We start from the raw sequence: 26,032 nt of genomic DNA on the forward strand, positions 1-26,032 counted from the left end.
CTTCCAAGCACTACCATGACACTTGGAAAATGTCCTAATACTTGAGCACATACAAAACATTAGGATAAAATCAAACACTGTTGTGTTGTAGGAAGTAAATAAGAGCAACTACCACAGAAGTGGAGTTTCTAAACAGGGAGACTAACTCAATCTGAAATTAAATCCACAGAGTATTTGACATATTTTTATCTTGTCTAATGGTTTGAGTTGCCTAATGAGCAACATCTCTTACAGCTATATTTAGACTCCTCTACATTATGCCAAGTTGGCTGACCAAAATGGGACAGATCCCAAATCCTCTGCCACTTTTCAAAATGAAGCTAACAATTGAAAAAAAAGCAAAAAAAAACCAACAAAAAAAAAATCTGTGCAAAGACATAACATTGAGTAGACTGTACACTTAGTGTTTTCTTCTTGTTCTATCCCAACTACTTGGCCAAAATTACCTTTCTAAAAATGAAGGCATACACCCCATTTCCACTGCTGACCTCTGACCCTTCCCTTCCTTCAGAGCTCTGATTTCTCTCCAGGCCTTTGAGACTTTGAACAGTACTCTCACTTCCAAAAACTGATGGAAAAGGGACGTGTATTATTTAACTTATTAGTGGGCTATGCATAGAATTGTTTAATAATAAAAATACCTCACACATGTGCTGCTGATGAGGTTGCTTTCCTTTATGTAAGGGGAGTGTTGACCAACCAAATATCAAGACAAACAATGAAGCTCTGCATACTGGAAATGTTTGCCACCCTTCTCACACTTCTCCAGGCATGGATCTGTTGACTTTACTTACACTGTAAGTCAATGAAGAGGGAACTTCTTTCATGGCCGTCAAAACCTTCTAGGGGTTCAAGTACCCATCTCATCAGCATCCTCCTGCAAGAACACACACAATATTAGTTTTCAGAAAATTAGACAGTCCCCTCTGGGCAGAACTCCAGTGTCTCAGAGTGTGGCTTTCACAATGCGTAGTTAAGCTCTGCTTTCATTTTTCAAGTTGAGGGAAACCCTCAAAACCTCTTACTCTTTCCCTTCACTGAACACAAAAGCACAGTAGTTTAGTTTCTTTTGGCTCCACACCACCTTCTTCACCAATTAGTCATTTTTCGATACACATTACAACAGCAGTAGTAGTAGTAGTAGACAAAGAATAACACTGAAAATTCAAAAATTTTATGAATATACAGAAATTAATGAAGGGAGGGACTTTACATCTGTTTATGGCCTTCCACTATACTGAGCTTTGATAGACTACAGTCTTTCTACAGAGATACCAATATTCATCATTTTTCTCAGTGAGATGATACACCAGATATTTACATGTACTGCACAATCTAAATGGCTTTATGATCTTCTGGAGGGGACAAAAAAATATTTGAATAGGCAATAACTGATATGATTTACAGCTTCTTTTACACAAACCAACCCTTTTTACTTTAAAGTCATTCACATACTAGACTATTTTTTTTTTTTTTTTAACCCCAGCTGTCTCTCATGGAGCTTCAGCGCTTACCTGGCTAATTATAAGGAGCACCCTGCTTTTGACTGGAAAAGTCCTTACTACTACACATTTACAAGATTTGAAAGATCCAAACCACATGGGAAATGATGGTCACATCTGCTTCATAAACTGGAGGCCAGTGCAGAGATTCCACAGCTGATGGAGCCCTGAACAGCAATACCCACGTGTTTCAGTGCCCCACAGTCTACAACAACTAGCATGGGTTTGGGAACAATTTATCCACAGTCAGGGCAGTGCTGCTGCTGAATCACACACATCATCCTCCACAGAGCACCTGAGTGTCTGGGCCTGCTTTGCTTCACACCCACCTGGCTTGGCTCCCTCTAGACCATGGATCCTTACACATCTCCTTTGAGGTTTACATGGATTAAGGTAAGTAAATGTGATCACTGGTCATATAGTTCTCTTATTACACTTGAAGTTTTACCAGTTTTGTCAGACTGGCCTACTGAAAATATATGTTCCTCAAAAGATTATTAAAAACATTTTAAAACATTCCCTCTTCAGATGCAACAGTCCATATAGGACAGGGTGTAGGATTGTGAGCTCTCTTAAAAGTTTGTCTTATATCTTCTGTTTACTGTCTCCAGGAGTTAGAGCAGAAGTGAAATAAATTCTTTCTCATTGTAGTGATAGACAGGAAGACTTTTCTGGAGAAGAACATAAATAGTGGGAGGACTGAGCTCATAGAGACTTTTATCAGCCTCTGATGATGCCTCAAACCTCCAAAACTAATTGGCAATGGCAACTTGAAAAACCCAAACAATACCTACTCCATGCTAAAGTAAGTCTTGGTTACAACCCAGGAACATAATTTCTAGGAAAAGGGTATAAAAACGGAAGCTGTAATGCATACATTGGGCAAAAAAAGAATTGTTGGTGTTTTATGGGGAAAGTGAGTAAATACGGAGGCATTCCATACTTCTTATAACCACAAAGCTGGGATTCCCTCCCCTGCCCTCAAATTCACCGGCTACACTGGTTTATACTTGCAGGTCCATCAAGATGGTAATGAAGAAATAGCACATATGAATAGCAAATATAGAAATGACACATAGAAAAAAGAATCAAGTGAAAATGTAGCATCAGGCATAACCTGAAACTTGAACATCCTACTTCAATCAACTTTATATCCCAAGTAAGGGTGAGAGCTTAGCCAAGCTCTTTAAGTATGCCTTTGATCCATTCAGATGCTCAAGACAGAGTTCCAAGACCAAAAACCTGGCACGACGGGAGCTTTTTTCAAGAGAAAGATGTTCTTTAGGTCCCCTTCCACTGAGTGATGAAGGGGGCAGAAGCTGTGTGGGAGGTGTTCTCCAGCTGTGGAGAGATGCAAACACTTTGCTGCTGTCCTAATATTTCACACCCCAGACCAGGCCACAAGACAAACAAACCGGGTGTTGTTTCAACAGTCTCATTTGACATGGTCTAACACTACAAGAAGTGAAAGAAAACCTTAGCACCCCTCTCACCCCCCTCCTTGGACCAATTGAGCTGTCACTGTCGGCACAGAAAGTGATTGTTCAGTTGAAAACACATTTCGGCCTGATGCAAACGGAACAGTCTTGAAAAGTGGAGTTTCCTTTTGTGCCTCCCCTCCAAGGGGAGTGAAAGGCAGCAAGAAGAGAGGCAGGAGGGAGGGAGGTGACCACTGTGCACCATCAGCACTCCATGCTGCCTGCTCTGCAGCCCACTGTCAACAGGCAGCCCCAAAGCAGCCTTGTGGCCTTGCCAGTGGGGTGAACAGTCTTGTTCAGGCAGTGACAGATATTTTCAGGGGGAAATGTTCACAGGGAGTTGGAAGAAACTGTTGAGGTGATGGAGTTTCAAAACCAGAGCTTTGCTAGGTAGCAGGTTGCAACCTTTGGTTAAAGTTTATCTTGCAGAGGTTGGTAGCTCAGCAACAGGGAGCTTTTTTCATTTGTTTTGTACAAACAGAAGTGGCATCAGGCATGTCAGAGTACAGATGTGTCAAGGCATCAGGGGAGAATCTCTGGGGAGCAGTGATTTGCAGGAGGATTGAGCAGGGATACCCATCTCCAGCAACATGGGACTCTTCACACATGAAAATGAGATTATCAGGACATGGAAAGGATTTTCAAAATCCCGTATAAAGTCACTCCCATTCCATTTTACTTACATATGCTAAGAGTCTATTTTCAGTTTTAACGGTGACCATGAGGTAAATGTCATGAAGTTGACTTCCTGCTTTGAAGAGTTTCTCTGACTACTAAAGCTCACTTTAATTTGGGTGCAGAACAATGTAATATATTGGGGGGGGTGGGGAGGGGGGGGAGGAAGCCATGTCATACTGCAAGTAGCAAATAACTGTTCTGCCATCAAACAAATTGGGAATTTGTATCTTAGGGAGTATTTGCAGGCTAACTGGTCTATTGATCTCTGTTTCCATTCAGCATCTTTCCAGGCAGCAGTTTTCACTTGCAGCTCAGTACAGAAAATCAACAACGAAGAAGCTGTCACATCCCACCACATCACATCCCTCATCCACTCCCTTGAGAACCTGCATACAGCCAATATCTCTTTCTGTTCAAGTCAATAAATATTATGATGGCTAATACCAGTGCATTTCACAAACTCTCAACACAGAAGGTACAGCTGCAGAAAGGAAAAGATGCCCTAATTACTCACAGGTAATGATCTCACTTTCTCACTAAACATTTATATCCCTGTCTTCCACTGATGAATTAATTTGTAATAAGAGTTAAGCAACAGCAGAAAGCACATTACACAGCCAGTCTGATGTACAGCTCTGATGCATGGCATAGGTGACCCTCTATTCCAGAAAGTTTTAAAAAGGAGAGCATAACTAAAGGCAAGCAAAGCAGGAGTACCCTACACCAGTGCCTGGGGGTCCACTCAGTGCACCCATGGGACATTGCCTGCTTTACATGTACCTGCCAGACATGCAGTGAACAAGGCAGGGCTCCAAAGAAGAGGGGAGCTTTCACCATTAACACAAGGACATTCCTCTTAGATGCTTTGAAAGAGAAGCAAACTCCAGAAATGCCCTCTGCAGCTAGACAAATTTGTGCAAACAGCCCTCAGACCACAGGTTGACACAGGTCTCACTGACACTGGCAGCACCACAGGGTCATTTGCACACAGATGGCCTGAGCCTGGCAGCACATTAAGGACTAAGGCTTTTGTTACACTCTGCCACAAAGCTCTGGTTGTTTGGAAGTGTGCTTGAGCAAGCCCAGTTATCAATGTGGAAACTGATGTAACTGAGAGACCAGAAAACATAGTCCCTTCCTCCTATCCACTCACTAAACCACCTTTCACTGTCTTGGAAAATACTGGTTTTTCTGCAAAAGATTGTGGAAAGAGGGTAAAGTGGACTTAGGACACCACTAGGATCAACTTGCCAACTCCTAACTTTTAAACATCTTGAAATGGAGCCTTCTATTCCAGCAGTCTGGTGAATTCTGGGCTGGTACTGCTGGGGGGGCAGGGGAAGGTAAAGTGTTGATGTGCTGCTGGTTTTTTCATGTATACAACTTCTGTCTCTTTTAGACACACACACAAATACACATCTTTCACAATTTATGTGATACACAGCAACATTAATTTTGTCAGGTTGCACAAAAATTTATCCTAAGAAGCCAAGTATTTCTACTACTTGCATGAGCTCCCAATAAACAGAAAGTTCCAGCAGATCTATAGTGGCACCTTACCTGAAAAAAATTTCATTGTCTGACTTCATCTCACCCAAAGTTTTCAAAGGATCATAAACATGGAAGCAAATATTCACACCTTAAGAATTACATTGGATTTAACACTTCCAACCTGCCAGATTAAAATCTCCATAGCAATGATCCATGCCATCAACAACTGAAAGTTTAGGACCAACCTTGTTTCTGGAAAGGAAAACTTTTCTTATAAGAATTTGTGATTGTTTTGCAAATCTTAAAATGGCGTTACTGCTGCAGCAGGGCCAAAACACCTTCATTTTGCAAAGCACAACCTGATAAAGTGTCCCCACTGTGATGTAAGAGAGAGAACTCTCACTAATGAGCACACATTCTGAAAAACTCAGCCCAAATTACACAACTAGAAATCTAAATGCAATTCCAGACTCAATATTCTAAATTGAAAGTGACTCCTACAATTATAACTATAACTATCCATATTTAAAATGATAGGTTGAGTGAACAAGACAAAAGAAGGGCATTGAATGAAATAGAGAGAAACAGAAGAAGGACCCATGTGTCATAGTAAGTCACAGATTTGTCAAATTCAGTAATATTCACAGGATGAAAAAAACATTCCTTTTCCTGACCAGAAGCACTAAACTCAGGTGAGCAAATACCTAGCAGGAGAAGCAGTTGCTCAATTAGAAAAAAAGTTTTAAAAAGAGAAGAATCAGAGTCTCTCATAGAATTGGAAGCTAGAGAGGACTGGAGGGGCAAAGTTCAGGTCAATGTCCAAAGGCTCATAATTCAGGATTAAGAACAGGATTTTCTGCTGTTAGATAGAGATGTGACAACTGACAGAGGAATTGAAGTTCATGTGAGATAGGGCAAGCAAGAGAGAAATTTGAGCTAGAATTATGATGCAGATATGAGAAATGTGATGTAAGGTCTGTTGAGAAGATTTCCAGTAGTGAATTACCAGTAAGTAGCAGTGGAAAGACTTTTTTTTTGTGCTGGTGGCTGGAGGTCTACTTTCACCCTCCCATACTGCCAGAGAGCCCTCTCTGATCACCCCAGAAGGCTCTGCTGCTCCTGGGGCTGAGCTGCAGGGCCAGCCCTGACGTGGCACTGCTGGCCAGCCTGGCTGACTGGACAGCATGGAGCCTCACTGGGGCCTCGAGCCGGAGCTCAGCGGCTGTGTTTGATCTCCCACACTTGCCCTTGGACCCCACATGAGAGACATTGTTGACCCTGACCTATGGTCTGACTTCTTGGCTTGACCTCAGACCTTCCTCGTTGCTGTGGATGTGTCTAGAGCCATTGGGCTGCATTTGACCCTGGTGACTGCCAGTGGATGTGCCCTGCTCTCCTCTCTTCGGTGCTGTGGGGCCAGGAGCCCACTGCCCTGCCCATCCTGCTGCCCTGCCTCAACCCTGATCCCCAGCTCTCCTGCCCTTGCTGTGCCCAGATGCAGGAAGAGAAAGTCAGCCTGGAGCAGGTTCAGGGCGATGAGAGGAGCACAGGGGAGACTGACAGGGCTGCTTTGGTCAGCCTGGCAATAGCACAGCTGAGCTGCAGCACAACTGCCTCACTAAATGTCTCTAAGGTAAGCAGGCGGAAAAAGGAACAAGCTAAAAAAGCTGGCAGTGTTAGCATGAAAACAAATGTCTTTTGGAAATTAGACGCAGATTTCTTACACCAAAGCAGCCTGCTAATGAAAGGCCTGCTAATCAGTGCAGAGGGAGCAGGAATGACAGGTTTTAGATGGAGCTTGAGCAGCTCACAGAAGAGATGATATGACAGGGAGAGCAAGAGCCAGATCCAAGTTCTTTTTTGTGCAAGGAACACAGCAATGCTCAGCACATCCCTGGGGCTGGCAGCAGGCTGGGGAACAGGGGATACCTGAGGAAGCCAAACTTTTTTCTCACTTTTCACTACAACTTTTGTGCCCCATTTCCCTGCTTCCTTCTCTACACTGCATATTCCTGGCATTGTGATTCTACTACAGCTGAGGGGAAGGAGATAGAAGTCCCCATTTATCTTCTTGGTAAATTCCCCCTTGCTTTAAACAATTAATTTTTTTTTAATATTAGTACTGCCATGCTTATTTTAGCTGTGCCTGATTAACTCCTTGGTGTTTTACCTGGTGAATACCGAAGTTAATTACAGTCGGTGTGCTCACTGCAATGGACTCTTTTCTCTGCACTGCTCTCTCACAGTGAGCTAGAGAGAAAGCCTAAGCCCATATATGAAATCCTCATTCAAATACTGCATTCAGTCAAGCAGTTTAAAATTGCTTTGAGGGAGGGAGGGAGGAGAGAGGGAGGAGGCTTGGGGGGAATGTGGTCTTGTACTTGGTGGCTGCTGCAAGCTGGAACAGCGCAGAGATGGAAGGGCCTGTTTTTTGATATTCATAGCAGGGAATTTAATTTAAGGCTGGTGTGTTGCTGGTTGGAAATATGTATTAAATACCCAGATGCAAGAGAAATGGGTACAGAAAACAGCAAAATAAATACAGGATATTGGCTCATCTATGCAGAGCGCTGATTTCCTAAACCTGGCACATTGGGGATTCACTGCCTGCCCTGATTTTGTGTGTCACTGATTTGGCTGGGATCTAAGCACAGAGCTTCACAGTTACTGAACCACCGTCCCAGACCCAGCCAAGGCTGAGCACAAAGCAGGCCTGAACAAACCAGCAGGCAGACTACAAAGGGAAAGTAATTGTTCTGCTTAGCAGCAGCACTGTTTCTGCTATGCTTAGCATAGGAACAAGTTAATTTGGGAGCACAATCTTCTTAAAAGGAAGCACTCCTCAGCCCAGCATCCCCAGGTTTCATGCAGTGTGCTGCCCTTTTTACCATACGTGAGCCATGAATGTTACTCACAATGTATTTTTTTACTACTCAAGTACTATAAAAGCTTCTGATAAAAATCAGATCTCTTAAACCTCTGCCTGGCATCTTGTTAAAAACTGACATTACGTTTGCCTGTCATCATTGGCTCACAAGGAATTTTCTGCCATGATTTAATAAGCAAGAAGAAGGATTTTACTGTTAAGACAGAACTAGAAACTGCAATATCAAAACATTCATACCATTTTTCTCCAGTGCCCTTGGTCTAAAATACTTGGTCTTAATTGACTCTCCACAGAGGTAAAGATTTATTTTGAGCAAAAAATATGCCTAAAAAATGTAGAGCCTCTAAATGCACATAAGCTGTCCACAACTCCATCCATATTAACAGAGGTGTAGAGATCATCAGTGTCCAGAAGCGTGTCCCAGAACAAAACATTTAGCATCTCAAGAGCTAAGAGCAGAGAAAGGAGGGGGCACCTGGGCACACAGGCTCACCATGCTGAGACCTGCAGTGTCCTGTGGGACCTGAGCAGCCTCAGGGTGCACAGGCTCCCTTGGCACAGGGGATGCAGGGAATTGTCCTGCCAGCAGCACAGCACAGGCACCCGTGTCCTCTCCCCAGGATGTGTGGGCAGTTCTGTCAGGAAGAGATTCAACCTTGTCTCTCCTTTGCTGCAGTGACCACCTTAAGAAGCTTTCACATTTCCTGGGGGTAGCTAACATAAATTAGAGCAATTTTCAAGCCCCTCTTAAGATATTTCAGGACACCCAGCACTGGGCTACCAGAGATGCAGCCTGCACTTTTCTCTCACTGCTGGCTTAAGCAGCGTTCTCCTCAGCATGAGCTGCTCCTTTGCTACCCATGGCAAGCTATGCCATAGCTGTGAACCACCATACTTTGTTCTCCTATGTTTTTTGTATAACAGCCTGAAAAATGCCACAAAAGGAGGGCAAGCAGCCCCTTGGACCCCCTGTTTCTCACCTGCCAGGGAGCAGGGGACACTGTGGAGAGCATGGGGCGAGAGGGGGAGAGCTCCTTCCCTCCTCTGTGCAGCAGCAGAGCTCTGAATTCCACTCTGGCCTCATTCAGCAGAGCCAGCAGCTGCACAAGGGCTGCATGAAAGCCCAGAAGCCCAGCCCCACATTCGGGGTTGTGCAGGCAGTGGGGCAGTGCTGCCCTTCAGCCGCCCCAGGGGCCATTCCAGAGCCATCAGCTGCAATGGATGGAGCAGAGGCACCGAGCCCTGCTCAGGCACTCAGGGCATGAACAAAATGAGTGCTGGATATAGCACCCTCATTCAAATAGCACAGCATTTTAGCACCAGAAATAGTATCTTTTTTTTCTTTCTTTTTTTTTTTTTTTTTTTTTCAGTGAAACTACTGGCAGAGAAAGATACAACTTAGCATGAAAATAAGTATCGGAATAAGGCCCTAGCTGAATAGTCAGTACTCTGCATAATTCTCTCTTTTTATCCCCTCAGCCTAGATCCTCTCCAAATATTCAGATCAAAATTTGCAAAGTAGCTCCAGCATTTTGGCCATCAAAGTAAAAGCTGGAAAATTTAGATTCTGCATCCATCATATCCCTCTACTTTGAATAAAATCAGCTCTCTGATTTTGCCATCAGGCTAATCATGAAGTCTCTGTCCCTTTCTTTCTTTCTGTCAAAGATCAAAGAGCTGCAAGAGACATACTTACTAGAAAAAAAGAAATATACCATTTTAAGGAATGCATTCAATTCCCCTTTCTATTTAAATATTTTTTACATGCAACATCTTCACCTTCAGCATATGAAAAAGCATAGAAGGAAAAGGACAGAGAGAAAATCACAAGTCAGGATAAACTGTGGAATGATATTCCTGCCATTTAATGGCAAAAGTCTGTTTCAAAGATCCCTGCCTGATTTACACAGAGTCTACATTTGAATGATGCATTGCTAGACAAGAGAGAAGAGCAGCAGAGGGAAGTAGTCTAAAATAATAAGTGAAAATTAAAAATTGCAAGCAAAAATACAGAACAGGAGACAAATCCAACTACACAGTTTTCATGTTAACTCTCTGGGCAGTACAGTAAGAGGGCCAGAATACATTCCTATCAAAAGCAAGGGGAATAACCCTTAGAGCCATCTTTCTCAAATCACAGATGAATTCAAATGGGAAGAGGCATGCAACAACAAAAAAAAATAGTTGTTAATGCATAAAACTACTGTATGACTTCCAATAGCTGGACTCAAGAACCCTGGTTAAATACTGACTTTCTTTCAGAGTCAATCAGATAATAAGACCCCTTTAGAAGCACAGAATAGTTAAATTCATCACCATAATTTAATTGTAGAAGGTTATTAAAGAGCACTTCGACTCCCCTCCTGCTTCGGCGCTGCTTTTGTGTATTAAACTCAGACTAATCAAATTGCAGATTCCAAGAGTACTGTATTAGTCATCCCCATCCCTTTTAATTTGTTTAATGGCCTCCTTTTTTCTCCCCCCTCTTGTGTGTGTGTTCTGACTGGCTGTGCAGCGCTTAGGCTCACGACATGTAAATAAAGAATGGATAGGGGAACAGTTCGTCGAAAAGAATAAAGCGTGCCTCCATTCTAAAGTTACATTTGATGTCAGCGTAATTCATGGGACGTGTACTGCAAGCAATGGTGCTTATTATTTCTGCTTAGCTGTCTACAGACACAGGAGGAGAGGGAGAGGGGGAAAAAAAAAAGGAAGAAAGGAAAAGAAAAGAAGTCTGAATTTACACTTACTGCTTCAAAAGCCCTTTTGTGCATCGCCAACTTCTCCTGGCTGAAGATGCAGTATTTTGCCAAAAAGTCGACTGCAAGAGCAGACAAAAAAAGGATAAAATAGCCCATAAAAGAACTCCTTTCCTCACTTTTCCTTAAGAATTTCTGTGAATTGCCATAGAGAAACTATTTTTTTAGATGTACAACAACACTGGCCACAGACACCTCGTCTTGCAGAAATTTCACTTTATGGTTTGCTTCTTGTGTTTTGGTTGTTTTTGTTGTGGGTTTTCTCTTTTTTTCCCCTTCTCTTTCTTATTTGGAAATGTCTTTTCACCTGGCCCAGGGCACAAAGTCAAATTTAGCCGTGAATAGGAGATGTTTAACATGTATAAAGCATAAGAGTTTCATCCTGGTCAGGCAGTAGTCTGGGAGTGTGGCGAGGGCTTATTTGTTTTAAATGTTAAAGAAAAGAACCTCTTCAGACTCAAAATCTGCAGAGCAGCATCCTCCATAGGTTTTCCCAAAGATGCCACTAGAAATTAAATTCCTTTGGTTTGTTCCAGTCCCAGGAAGAGACGGGTATACAAAAAAAACCTTTTGTCTTTCAGTATTAAGCACCCATATCCCAGAAAAGACAAACCTTTTCCTACTTCTCTCTTTTACTGAGATCAAGTAGGACATCATCAAAAAACACCACATGGGATTCCCTATCCTCAAGGTTTTTTGCTTGTTTCCAGGCATGCCATCCAAGAAGACAGAGTATGAAGCTGGCCTTGCTGCCTCATACCTAACACAGCATGAGAAACTGCTGGGAGTAGGATGAGAAAATTGGAGGGGAAAGTCGGGTTATGCCACAAACACAGGCTAAGCTCGTGAGTCCTGTGGATGGTACCAACTATATCCCCTCTGCATTCAAACTCCTCCTATTGCTTATTATTAGTTCTTTTACAATCTCTTACTCTGTGTCTCAAGACAGCTATTTCTATCACCTCATCATCACGTTTATTGGAAAGAAACCCTATTTTCACATCAAGGGAAATCACCAGGAAATTCAGGACCTGATGGGGAAAAAGTCTTGGGTCTCAGCTCTTCCAAATTCTTGTTCATTTAGAATGAGAACTGGAACACAGAGATAGTAATTTGCAAAATTGTGTCAGAAAAAAATGTGAATTATTAGCATTATCATTATCAGTAAAATTATTTTACTGTAAAGAGAGAAGGAGTGATTCACAATGTGGTAGCAATGTGGTATTCTGGCTGGTATCTAAACAAGCTTACAACATAAATCTCTTGTTTCCTTTTAAAAGTGTACATTTGTCTTCAGGTTCTGTTTTGGGGCATATGCAAGGAAGGTTCCTATTGGGAGAGAATGTTCATTGTTCATTGCTATGTCCTAAAGGGTACAAAAGGACAAATAAAGATGCCTGAATGCCATTGTTTCTTATCCTATATACTCCAGATGAACCAAATCTATGTGATAAAAACAACAAAAATGTCTTGGCTTTCTATGTCAAAACAGCAGCAGAGATTTCTATTTCAAGCACAAATTGACAGATGCTCCAAGATTGTTGTTATCACATGGTGTTCTTTCTAATTCCAAGCTTAACTATGATGCTGAAAGGACTGAGAAAACGAATTTCTGGCCAAACTGGTTTTGCACAGGTCTATCTTACTGTCAGTATTTAAGAAAGATTTAAGTCAAAGACAGCCAATGCACTAATGGCATAGGTTCCAGAAGAGATTTGTACTGTGCTTAGTATTGAGCATTTCCCCAGGACCTAATACCTGTTTTCACCACCAAAAAATTTCAGAAGTTGCCCTTTTTTTTTGTTTTCACACCGACACGGGCCTGGGAGATCTAGGTGTTCCAACTGGGAAGATCTGCTTTGGCGCCCTCTGGTGATTCTGGAAAACAGCGATAAAAGAAAAGCTGTCATTTTCCTTGCAATAAAACCTTAACGTTTCTTCTCACACAAGTATTTCATAAAGTTGCGGCTTCCCTTGCAACTGAGCGATTAACCAAATTCAGGAAGTAATTAACAATTTCAGGAAGTGAAAGATGGAAGGTCATGTCTCTCCCAGAAATGGAGGATCAGGAAAGAAAATTTCAATACTTAAATAAGTATCTTTTAAGGTCAGATTAGGCTCTTAAACCATCTCCTCGGCTTTGGTGAATCACAAAGGTCAAATGATATAATATATTCCTGTCTAACTGATCCAATTATTTGTACCTAGCCAAAGCACAGATCTGAGGAAGACTTTCCTGTTTTCATCTGAAGCTGGCAGAATATGGAGAATCCCATGTGGATGTCAGTTCATTATTTCTAAAACCAGTGTTTGGCTTACATGACACTTGAGCTTGTTTTAAATCTCAACAAAATTGGTTTTTGCAAGATTAAAGAACCCTTTATATATTATATCCTCCCTGTAAAATTACTTACATGCTGTAGTAAAGATTATGCTCAGAGGAAATTACATTAAGTATTTCTGTCAAACATTTTTACCATTCCTTAAAAGGTTTTTCAGTGATTTTTGTCCCCCCTAAAAAGACTGGCATCTTTTTAAGACATGGACACCAAAACTGCATGGACAGCCTACCAGCACCATTGATTTCCTCTTACTTATTCTTTTCCTCCAGTATGGCCAAAGATGCAAACAAAGAGCAGTTTTCCATTCTAATCTTGGGCAATAATTTCGACTTTAGGAAACGGATTTTCTCCAGCCATGTTCCTTGTGCATCTGTTTCTCTCTCTTTGTTTATTCTCCCCATCCCCAGGAAGTTTTAAAATCGTTGATCAATTTTGACCGAGTGAGACAGAGGTGTAGAGGGTTGACAGGAATTAAGTACCTACAAGTTTCATGAAAATAGGCAGCAGAGTGGAGGGAGGGAGGGAGGCCCTATTAATTCCCTCATTGAGGGAAAGACCTCAGCATGAGCTCAACCTTTGTTACAGCCTGGAAATCCACACGAGAGAGAAATCCTGGAAAGCAGCCATCATTAGTAGCACCGCTCATGGAACCACCTGTTTAATTAATTATTCTCTGCTGTAAAGAACCTTTTAAAAACAGCTCCATAGCTTTCAATATAAGCTTGCTTGCAGTGCCCCCAGTAGGAGTCACAGAGGCTGAGGTCAGGGGGAGCTGGGCCCCATGTGCATTGTACCTCTCATAGTATATACCCTAAAAGGCTGCTAGAAGTCTTTGGGCTTGTCCAGACCCACGTTTGGGTCTGCCATATTTTTCCTGCTGCTGCTCGGCACTTTACAGCAGGAACATTCTTCTGCCCTCCCACCATGGAACTCTGCCTTTACCGGGGGGGAGCCCAGAGCGACTGCATGCAAAGTCATGCTCAGGCTTTACTCTGTAGCCACACAGTTTGCACACAGGAGGAAATCCTAAGAAAAACCAGCTGCCAAACTCTAAATAAATCCATCTGAGCATGTCTGTATTGAAACAGCAGCATGAACAGGTGAGATTTATGGGATAGAGAAAGCAGGCACCCTTCAGGCTGGGCTAGTTAGTCGTCCTGTACCAAATGTGAAGTCATAGAACCACAGAACATCCTGAATTGAAAGGGATCCACAGGAACATCGAGTCCAGCTCCTGCCCCTGCACAAGACAAGCCCAAGAATTGACTCCCAAGCAGGTAACTATTCCAGCTTTGCAGAGACACAGTAGCAACGCTATAAGTTCCTTGGGTACAGGTAGAATAATGTACTTTCATCCAATGTTGAGAATTAAAAAGGTTGTTTTCATTGAAACGAGAAATAATTCTAACAAAATATTTCGAAGAGGTTTGCAAAACTAGAATTTAATCCCTTCAAGAAAAAAGTAACTGGTAATAGAACACTTTTTAGTTCGATATTTCTAAGACCACACCTCAAAAAGGCACTTGAGAGAAAAACATGCTTTTTTACTAGTGCAAAGAACAGGAAAATTAGTGTTTGGTCTTTGTTTCCAAGCTGACCACCATGTGCAGCATTTACTCCATGCACACAGTTGTGCCCGTATATCTGCTCCCTGAACTCCTGTGTGCTTCACAGGGTGCACAGGGCACGATCCATGAAAAGAGTTGGAAGTTTGCAGAGAAGAGAACCCAGCAATGGGTGTGAGCAAGGGTAGTGGAGGAAAAGGCCAGGGAAATACAGGAGGGTTCCAGACATGCTCAGGGGAGCACCCAGGCATGGGGGACACTCGCCTGGGGATCTTGTGGCTGTGCAGAGCTCATGGGCCATGTCAGCTTTGGCAGCACACCCCGTTCCTGAGGAAAGGAAAGTGGCTTACTCTGCTTTTGTAAACTGGAACTCTCATACTTGCAGCAAGCTTGTCATATTAAAGGAATATTAAAATTGAAAAGTCAAGTACTTAAAGGCCAGGAAATTATGGAAAATACTACAGTATTACATGCTTTAAGGGCACATCATAATGCAAGAAAGAGAGTAAAACTATACAGGAAACTTTAGACTTGTCATTTCAAAACATTTCAAAGCAAAAGAAAAACTGAGGTAGCCATATCATGAAATCAGTACCAACCTCTATTCCTACCCAGCTCCATGACTTCCATTTACTTTTTAATTACATTTGTTGTCTGTTCTTTAAACTATAAAGAACTTGTAACATTTTATGAACATCAAAAGATGAACCCTCTTAACCTTCCCTAAAAAACACATTTTTTCCCATTTTACAGACAGGGAAACCAGAAGATTAAGTAACATTTCCAAAGCCAGTGAACACAGTGGTAGCAGACACAGAAATCACTGCTCTTCAGCACTGTGCTTTAACTGGAGACAATGGTCTCCCATGGGATATCTGTGTCAGAGCCTTGAAGGACATCAAACTACACCAAGCTGTCAACAGAGATAATGGAATAATTGGCAACTGTGTCCAGGATGCTTTTCCTTTCAGGAAAGCTGGATTAGGATCTTCAGCCAATTAAGTAATGCTGTTGACTGGGCAATCATAGATGTTTATAGACACATAGAAAGGAAACTACAAGGGAAAGAATAACCAGGGGCTCAATTAAATTCTAAAAACAATATACTTCTTACAAGAAGATGAAGAAACTTTGCTGGAGTAGAAAACTAACTTATATTGGGGTTTGACCATTAAAACATCAGGGCTAGGAACACAAACTTTCAGGCTCCTGGCAATAATTCTGAATCAACACACTTGCTTTTCAGAGCCAACCATTTCACATGAAACCAGGGATCAGACTAATATTGTGTAAAAGATATAAACTAAACGTCAAAAGTTTATGCACAGGCACACGCGTCTCTTTCCAAAAATAAGCCCCTTTTAAAGACCACCAATATATTGTAAATGCAAAGGGATTCCTTTCTTACCTGCATGTGAATGACTTCAAAATTTCATGTTTTTAACCAAAATAAATCCTTTTTTGTACCCTATTGCAAAGAAAATATGACAATATATTAAATCAAAAATGTTTTCTAAGTGGGGCTGTCCAACACTTTTACAGGCTTTCAATATTTGCCATGAACTATGGGCAGAGATAGATTTAACACACCACTACTGGCAGATAAAAGCACAGAATAAGTTCAAGAGTCTGTAAAGTTTGTACTCCCATGTTAAACAAGTAAAAATAAATTAAGGCACACAGCAACACTTTCATATGAAAGAGGAGACCTCTTTTCTGGGTTAAGGGGGTCCAAAGGGCATCTCATTTTACAGGCATCCCCAACAAGCAGTCCTGTAACTTCCAGGTGTGGAATCCATGAGGCATTGTAAATAACTCATTTATTCCCCCTTAAAAAGAAATATACCTTATAAATTTAAGATTCAGACTTTGATCTGAAACTAGTTTCTCCACTCTTCTCCCCGCTCCTTCTTTCTCTCACACATACACATAAACACAGAAATCCTAATATTCTGGATACCTCTTGCTAGGTTACACAAATGTTACTCAGTCTTTGCAAATAAGGGTGTGGATGCCATTGTAACAGCACGGGACAGCCAGTCCACCATTCCCAAAGCTCTGCCATGAAAGAGGAAAGGCCAAGAAGGGAAAAAATCAACTGCATATCACCAAACTCAGCCTCCCTGGGCAATAAATATATAAGTACAATCTCTTCAATAAAGATTGCAAGTAAGAGAAGACTCTCAGTAAATCCTGATGAAACTGAAGAAGGTGTGTTCTCCTCTCACATGCTCCAAAGATGGGCAGGACAATCTATTTCACAGCACCTTGATAAAACTTGCACATTGCCATATGTGTAGCTCAAACAATGATATGAAGAATTGCATTTCTCTCAAGACCCCATTATTTTAGACTGCTTTAATTTTTTAGCACTAATTTTTCCTTTGCTAGCCCAGCTGCCATGTCTGGTCATGCTTTCCTTTTATAATTTGTCTTTACTTCTATCAAAGTAGAAGTAGACCTGTACCTTTCTACACCCTCCTGAAGATTTCTACTGATTTTGAAAATGGCTTTATAACATCAGGCAGGCATTCTATGTCATGCTTCCCTGGTTAGGCACAAGTTCAAGAAGGATTTACAGAAAGTTACTATGTTTTACCTCATTGGGTCTTACCCTTTCAGAGTGTATTAAAGTTCAATAGTGCTGTAGCTTGATGCCTGGCTATGCAACAAAGGTTTATTTCAAGATGCTCTGTCCACAGAGCTGTGGGTCATTAGACACTTTTCAGTTTCTTACCATCAAAAATGCATCAGCAGAAAAAGCCTCAGTGATCCTGCTTTATAAAAAACAACAGGCAACAAAATTCACAACAGATACTCTCATCTTTGGCACTGATGTGAAGGTTTACTAGTGAGTGAGAGAGATTGGAGGTTTAATTCTTCACTTGCATGAACTTTTGGGGTCAGCTGGCAAAATCTTGATCAAATCAAATAAATTCTAAGGCAGCGCCTGTCTTGTCAGGACAAAATGGGAAGCCTTTTGTTTCTGTGGGACTCAGGCCTTATCAGCTCATTCTGTCACTCATACTTCCTCAGCCCACTTGCAAATCCTCCTGGATTTACTGCAGATGTATGAAGCTTGCTGGAAATAATAGTACAAGCAAAGAGGCTAGTCCAGCTATCGACTCCAAGCTCTGGGTAATACCAATGGGAAATTATTCACACAAAAGGTGCGCTGGGGTGACAAATGAAGAGTGTGCTTTGGCCCTTTGGAGATGCTGGCAGCTTGGACAAAGCTAACACACTAATGCCAAACAGCTCGCTTTATCTGATTACATACTGAGCATTGCTTCCCCTTCCCAACACCAGCACCCTGCCCACCCCTCACACCAGCCTTTCATGCACACAGGTTGCTTTCTTCTATGCAGTCTAGCATGAAATGGAAATCTACAGTAAGAACTTGTCTAAAAAAGCATTATCTTCTCCTTGCTTTTCCCAATAGACATCTTTAATGTTTAAATGCAGCAAAATTGAATATTCCTCAACAAAGCAGGAGGAATGTGAGAAGAGATGCATGCCATGTTTTCCCACACCTGCTACCCATACCATTGAGACAAGGAAATAATTCTTTTGCCCCCTTTTTAATCTCTGAGTTTCTTCCACCTTATTACTGCCCGCCCCTGCCTTTTTCTTTCTTTCTTTCTTTCTTTTTTTTTTTAAGGTCATAAATATATTTCTAATGGGAATCCTGCAGACACTGCATGGAAAGACCAGTTTGGTTCTTGGGTCAGCTAGGAAGCAGTACAGTACACCAACTACCCCCACTACCACTGTTCTGCGCCCAGGAAAGGAGGCACAATGAAACCAGCACGGGCTGACTGCTCTGGCTCTTCTGTGTGAATCCCACAATACTACATTGGGCATGGCAGCAACATCCAGGTGTGCTGGGGAGGACTCTGGAAACTTGCTGACTCCATGAGGCTGAGAACCCTAGTCAAATTGTGGATAATTTCAGTACTTCCAGGATTTCAAGGACTCTTATTTAAAAAATTCTAAGAAACATTTTACATGGGCAAACAGTGGTAGGACAAGGGGAAAATACTCTAAACTAAAAGAGGGGAGGTTTAGGTAAGATGTCAGGATTAATTTCTTTCCTTGGAAGTGGTGAAGTATTGGAATAGGTTGGCCAGAGAAGCTGTAGATGTTCCTGCCCTAGTTCAAGGCTAGATCAAATGGGGCTTTGTCTAACCTCATCTAGCAGGCAACACCCCTGTCTATGGCATGGGTGTGGAACTAGATGATGTTTAAGGTCCCTTCCAACCCAACTCAAACCATTTCTATTCTATTCTATTCTATTCTATTCTATTCTATTCTATTCTATTCTATTCTATTCTATTCTATTCTATTCTGTTCTGTTCTGTTCTGTTCCGTTCCGTTCCGTTCCGTTCCATTCTTTGGAAGTCTGTTCACCTGAAGCTCATAAAGTGCTTTGAGGTAAATTCCCATATCAGAAGACTTAAACCATATCAGAAACAAAAGCTCCTAACAATGGCTTTACACTACTGATTTTAAGAAGAAGGGACACAAATTCCACTAACAGCAATAAGGAAAAAGCAGACATGCTCAATATATAGCCCTTTGGTGTAATTAGGAAAACCCACCTAATTGGTATACTGAGCTTTTATTTAATTTACTGATGTAAACCAAGTCAGAGGGTGATGATGACATGCCCTCCACTGCAACAGCTGTTATAGAGGTATTAAAAAGCAAGCACAATAGTGAGACATCAGCCAACCTGGAAAATTATTTCCAAGAGTTTTAACAGAAACTGAAGCAGTTCTTTGGCTCCTAATTTGTCAAACACTGAGGAAGCACCAGAGATGGGAGGAGAGCTAATATTGTGCCACTGTTTAAAAAGGGTAAATGGCACGACCCAGGTAATTATAGACCTGTCAGCTTGACATCAAACCCAGGCAAAACAGCGCAGCAGCTGATAAGGTATTTGATTAATAAAGAATGGAAGGAGGGAAATATAATTAATGCCAGTCAACACAGGTTTATGAAAATACATCTTGTCAAAATAACTTGATTTGTTTTCTAGATAAGATTGCTGGTTTGGTTGATATAGGCAATAGACTGGGAACTTCTACTGCGTATTTCTCTTAGTATCACATGAAACTTTTATTAAAACACCAGAATAACACCAAACTATCATACTACCTATTGAGTGGGTTAAAAACTGGCTGACAGGTCTAAAAATGTCATTACAAATGAACAACATCTATTGAGTTGTATTTTTGTCCACTCTTATTTAACATCTTTGTCAATAATGCAGAAGAAAAAAGTGTCTCTAAAGACCACAGAGGATCAATTGACCAGGAGGATGATATATTATTAAGCAGCTTTGCTGCTGATCCAGAGTAATTAGGATCATTTAGCTAAAATGTACTGAACAGACTGAAGCACTATCCCTTAATGTCCTGTCAGACAGCCTAGAAGGCAGGGCTACAAGGATGGTGTCTCTTCCTTATTGCATTATTCAACACATCTACTCAACAGGACTTCTTCCATCTAAATTTCCCCAAGCTAGCTAAAGTACCTACACCATGGCCAACACAGTTCCACCCACATTGGTCCACAGCTTGAGCAGTTTTCCATGAACACAATACTGGTTTTATTAACCCCTTTACTGAGATTTTTAGGAGTTCATGGCCCGGGTTGCCTCCTGTTCCCAAAAGGAGGCTCATGAATTTTTCTCTGTATGGATGAGGTACAATATCAAGAGACAACAAATTTGTCAAGGTCTTGCAAAATCAGAACCTTCATGAGGCCTGGAACTGTCTGAGGCACATTAAGGGTATTTTATGTGGGTGATACTTCAGGTGATGATACGCTCACAGAGGCTGATCTCAGAAATGAGCAGCCCACATAACCTTAATATGATATTGATGTCAATGTCACAGAAAAACTGTCCAAGACCCTCTCTGCAGCCCACTTAAGAGGGGACCAGAGACAAGCCATTCCATGCTCAGCAGAGCAATTCTCATAACTACATAATTGTTAGAGTCTCTCTTTGTGATACTGAGTGACCATTGCATGAGACATGCTCTGAGAAGCAAAAGAGCAACAGGGCACCCTCCCAGCATGAAGTGAGGAAGCTGCTCCAAGGATCTTCATTTAGTGATATTTTTCACTAGGGCAAGGATGAGGACAGGACATCCACTGTCTTTCACAACTGCCAGAAAGACAATGTTGAGCAAGTGATATCTGAGAGGACAACTTGGAATTTGCCCATCAAATTGAACTGCTTTTAGTTCTTTGCAAGGCAAAAAAGGGCTCCTGACATCATAGAAGTAATTACGCACTCTAACTTGTAAATTCTGTATGGCACCCCACATGCCTCATTGTGGAAACAGATTTATAAGCAGTTGCTAAATTTCTGATTTGGACTTCACACAGAAAAAAAAGAAAAAGAAAGTAACTTTTCTGGTTTATTTTAGGATTCTGTTAGGTATAGTTCTATTTTAGACAATGCAAAAACTTCTATCAACACTCTTGGCACTGAACAAAACCTCAGCCTTTATTATATTTTTATGGGGTCTGTTATTCTTTGAGAGGTATTTTAATGCATATCGTTGTTTCCATTTTAGCAAGTGTTGCTCATTTTTTCAGAAGCAGATGGTGTTTACTGAATGTTGTTTGTTCCAAAAATAAGCAACATCCAACTGTTCACTTTGGAGGTGTGAAAGAGGAAAGGTCTGATGCATAAACACAGCTTCTCCCTTTTACTTCCCCTTGTTTTTTTTCTGGTGAAAGAAGCTGCCAGTGTCTCCTTACAAGCCTCTAAAACTGAGGAGTTTGTGCTGTCACACTACCAGAGAGGGCACACAGCTCCAACCAGTGTTGCTGCCAGACCAAAGCAGTAGCTAACAGCTCCTGGGGTGCCAGCTCAGAGGGCTTTGTTACAGCTTCTTTGCAGCCCACCAAAGGAAGAAAACACTTCTTTCTAGCTGGTGTTAGTAGTCAGCCAAAATGAGGGCACATCATGTTCCCTCTCTGGCCGATAGAGAGAAGCAGGTTTTTTTTGGTAGCACAAATAAAATGTCTCTGTTGAATAAGGAGAAAACCTGTTAAGACTGATTTCCATCTTATGAGTTCCATAAGCAAATGAGGTCTCCACTCTGCTGAACTCCCACTGTGTGTACCTGGGCAGGAACAGCAGGCTGCACAAAGTCCCAAGGGATGGATTTTCTGTGCACCTACTGTTTTTCAGGACTGGGCTTTACCAGAAGGAGGGACATGTGTCAGGGATGAGAGGACAGATATATTCTGACTCTCATCTAGAAGCCTGGAAAAGTACACAAGAGTCACAAGGAGACAGTTCTAGAGTCAGCATTACAAAAATGATCTGTAACAACCTGAGCAGGGATAGATCTTTGCCAGGATCCCAGACACCAGATCCATACCTGAGGTTTACTCTGAAGGGACAGGCCCAGAGCTCCAGGAGTACCAGCTTAATGGGGCTTGGGGCTGCACTGTGCTATCCACACACACCTGGAAACACCAGTGTCAAGCCCTGCCTTGGTATTCGCACCTCTACTGTGAGCTCCACCTCATTAATCTTCCTCCCGACCTGAATAAACCAAGGCTGGTTGCTTTGCTTTGATTAGACAGTTAAAAAGTGACAATTTTGCCAAGCTATCTGGCAGCACACCCTAACATCCTTTGCTAGATGAACCTTCTTATTGACCCCTGAGGGCAGCTGCTTGCCAGCAAACAAGGCTGAGAAAGGATCTAGGAATACCAGCTACTAAACCTTGTCAGACAGGAGAACCTGTGGCATTCCAGAATATCTTTTCTGAATAAAGTATTAAAAAAGAGAACCACTGCAGGGTGCCCTATTATGTTTTTAAAACACTCCAAGTTTGCTTAGTGTTTATCCAAAAAATCTAATTATACCTGCAGCTTAATGTAAATTGCTTGACAAGTAAACACAGAAATAGGAGCTCAGTGACTGCTATGCTTTCTTTAAAATGCTGTCTTGAAGGTTCATGATGCTAAACACAAAAGAGAAGATAATTTCTTGCAATGAACTTATTAAAGGCAAATTTTCTACAGAAATGATTATAGCATGATTGCACAATAGCATATAATTTGCTTTGTTGGCATTTTCAGTGGGAATCTTACCAACAGTAAGTGTGGATGGGAAAAGTGGCTGCAGGGCCACCACTTGTGTTGTTAGGAGCTGTCAGCAGTGATTCAGGAGGGAGATGCCCCAGCCCAGAAGAGGAGCATTGGCACAATAAGCACAGCTGACAACAGGGGAAGAAACCCAAAAACTAATTTTTTGCACTCACACCTATCCCGATGGTAGTAGAACAGCTGGAATTCTTGGTGGCAGTTCAGAAGATTTACATGGCACTGTTATGGTCACAAACAGCAGAACGTCTTGTGCTAAGTCTCCAGGTCTACAAATGGGATCCAAACTAGGCACATCTACATGTTTGTGTTTCTGTCAAGGCAGCCAGAAAGGTACAACATGGAGTTATGTGATGCTAATGTCCTCATGCTTTCTTAATGCCACAAAAAAGAGTGTAAAGCAGACCTGATACAGGGGGGAAACAAAGTGGCTCAGATGATAATGGCACTGCATGACATATGACTTGGCATGCACAAAACTGACCCATTTAAAACAAAATATGACTTTGCATCACAGCCATGGTACTTCTGCACAGCAGGAGGAGGCCTGAAGTCAGTGACACCTTGTGATCCACCCACCAATTTAGGAGAGAGTGTCCAGAGAAGCTACAGGGAGCACATCTCAGTTGGGTTTGAGTTGTGGGGTTTTTCTTGTAGAGGTGCAACCAAATAAAAGGAACAGCTACCAGAATAGGTAAATGTGGCCACAGCTCTCTTCATAGAGAGATCCTTTCCCAGGATTTCCTGGGAGAAGCTTTGAGAGAAGCAGAGAAAGAAGAAAAACAGAATAGAAAAAAAACCACCTGCAAGATGTTTATACTAACAAGTTATCGTAGTTTCTACAACTCCCTAAAAGGTCTCACAAGCCGCTATGAGAAACAATTGTTGTTTCTCTCTCTCTGACCAGGCTGCCATCCACAGGTAAACATAAGAATGATAAACCTGAGATCGACCCCTGAAATACCTGTTGACTCTAAACAGCAAACAGCTGGATATTAATTTGTCCCCACATAAGTTAAACATCCGCAGGACACAGATGCAATTTTCCCTGCAAGGCACCAAAAAAGTTCCAGAGCCGTCCAAGCCTTGGCATACATTGCAAGGAAATGGGGCTGCTGAGGTCAGGAACTGCTCTGGGACAGCTGTGTTTTTCATGCCTGGCCATGGCCGGGCTGAAGGTTACTGGGTGGATTGAAACAATCACAAAAGAAGTTTGTCTTTCACCTTTCTAGTCTCCTGAGAGACTTTTATTTCCCACCAGTTTCAGTCTGATGTTTTAACTTTGTCAAACTGTTCCTAGGAATTGTATATCAGTTTGCACTGCCTTTGAAAGTTGGTTGTTATCCTGAAAGTGCAGGAAGTGGGGATTAAGTCCATTAAATGTTGTTTGAACAACTTTCTTTTCACTCGGTGTTGTGACTCTGCAGCTTGCCAGAACATTTCAGCCTCTTTCCAGGAACTGGCACTCCAAGATGAAGCATGGCTGTCTGAAGATCTGGCATCTCTGCTTTTGTAGGTATTATATTGGAAGAATTGGAGAAGAAAACTCGATGGCAGAGGAGAAAGAAACATCCCTGGCACCACCTTATGCAAGCGGAACACAGAGGACCTGGGTTTCAAAGAAACCCTCTGCTGTTTGTGGGATTCAGGAGCACAGTACATTATTCAACTGGAAAATGTGACAACCTAATCATCCTGAAGGGTACTATTATTGTCTGCTTAATATGCTTTACAGTCCTGATGAACAGGAAAGGCTGGCTGACAAGTGTAGGATGATGTATCTAATGACTCCATATTATCATGATGGATCCATAAAAGGAATTTAATTTCACAGTTTGGGGAAAATACAGACCATACGGCCAACTTTTAAGGCCACAGATTTCAGCAACCTGGACAAATAATTCCAGTTTAGGATAGTCTTATTCATTCAATGCTTATCTTTACTTGTTGCTGCTTAATTTAAATTGGGGGCCCAATTCCAGAATCTGTGAAGATTTACACATTACAGAATGAAAATCATGTTTGCTAATTACTGGGTAAAATCAACAAAAATGTTTTGCGTTCAAATCAGATGAAACAGTGTATTTGAAAATTTCTTGGGTCAGGATTATGCATCAAAGCAGCTTAAATTGCACATGCAAAAAAATTTTAATTCTCACATGTGTCACTGGTGCAGAATATGAATTTCTTCTGGGCAATTGCACATGACAATCTAATTATTTTATATACACACATAGACCAAATTGAGTAAAATGAAGACTTGATCAGGTTTTAAGTGTATTATTTAGTTTTGAAAATAGGCCCCCTGTCTCTTCTGCTGTCATGAAAGATATCACTTTACAGAGGACATAACCTTCAGAAGTGTATTTGGAATGATTAAGGGTTATTTGGTAATCACAATCACATCTGAAGTATGGCAACAGAATAGGAAATGGTGCAGGCAGGAGTTTGATTATAGTGGTGCAAATCTGGGGAATCAAATACAAGCTTAAAATTAAAGTTCACCATCTTGGAAAGTGGAGATGGTCCGAGCCTTCCTGACTAATGAATTAATATGAATCATAGAAAATAGAATATGCTGAGTTGGAAGGGACACATCAGGATCATTGAGTCCAACTCCTGGCCCTACACAGGACAATGAAAGACTTGTGCTTCTTCCTCTCACTGCTCTGCACATTGGAGGTTTCTGCAGTCCTGGTTGGCAAGCCTATCAAAGTCCACACAAAGCCACGAAGGCCTTCAGCAGAATTCAGAAGTACTACCCGCAACAAAAAACTGTCTCTTCATGTGAGTATTAACTGGTTCTTTTACCACTAGGTAACAAAAGGTAAATCATACATAAAGATACAGAACTGTGTCAAATCAGAAAAAAAAACCTGTTAGAGACTAAGGGGGCAGATCTTTTGGCTCTTCCCTGGTTCATACTGTGCTGTGTTCATACTTTTCTTGTCAAGCAAAGAACTTGCCTACTTCATATACCCAGCATTGTGGCTACTCTCATTTTCTCCGCAGAAATTTTGTACAATTATCTTGATATGTGTTAATGGAATAATGAATGTGCATGTCCTGTTCAAAAAAGTCTAGAAGATTCATCATAGAATCTAAACTGGCTATCAGAAAAAAAAACAATCAGAAAAATCTAGAGTTCAGCCCTATCTCGTTAAAAGTTGTGTCTATCCAATTTGTTTTAT

At 41.6% G+C, this 26,032-nt stretch overlaps 1 long non-coding RNA gene across 1 annotated transcript; it reads left to right on the plus strand.

Annotated features, from left to right (window-relative positions):
* The first annotated feature begins 1,831 nt into the window (after positions 1 to 1,831).
* LOC110473818 (uncharacterized) lies at positions 1,832 to 24,403 on the plus strand. Its single transcript, XR_002465973.2, has 3 exons — positions 1,832 to 1,895; positions 3,938 to 4,174; positions 24,358 to 24,403. It is a non-coding gene; the product is annotated as an uncharacterized LOC110473818 (long non-coding RNA).
* Positions 24,404 to 26,032: the final 1,629 nt, after the last annotated feature.

The sequence above is a fragment of the Lonchura striata genome, chromosome 5 (genome assembly GCF_046129695.1).
Source record: "Lonchura striata isolate bLonStr1 chromosome 5, bLonStr1.mat, whole genome shotgun sequence".
In the NCBI taxonomy this organism is placed as follows: Eukaryota; Metazoa; Chordata; class Aves; order Passeriformes; family Estrildidae; genus Lonchura; species Lonchura striata.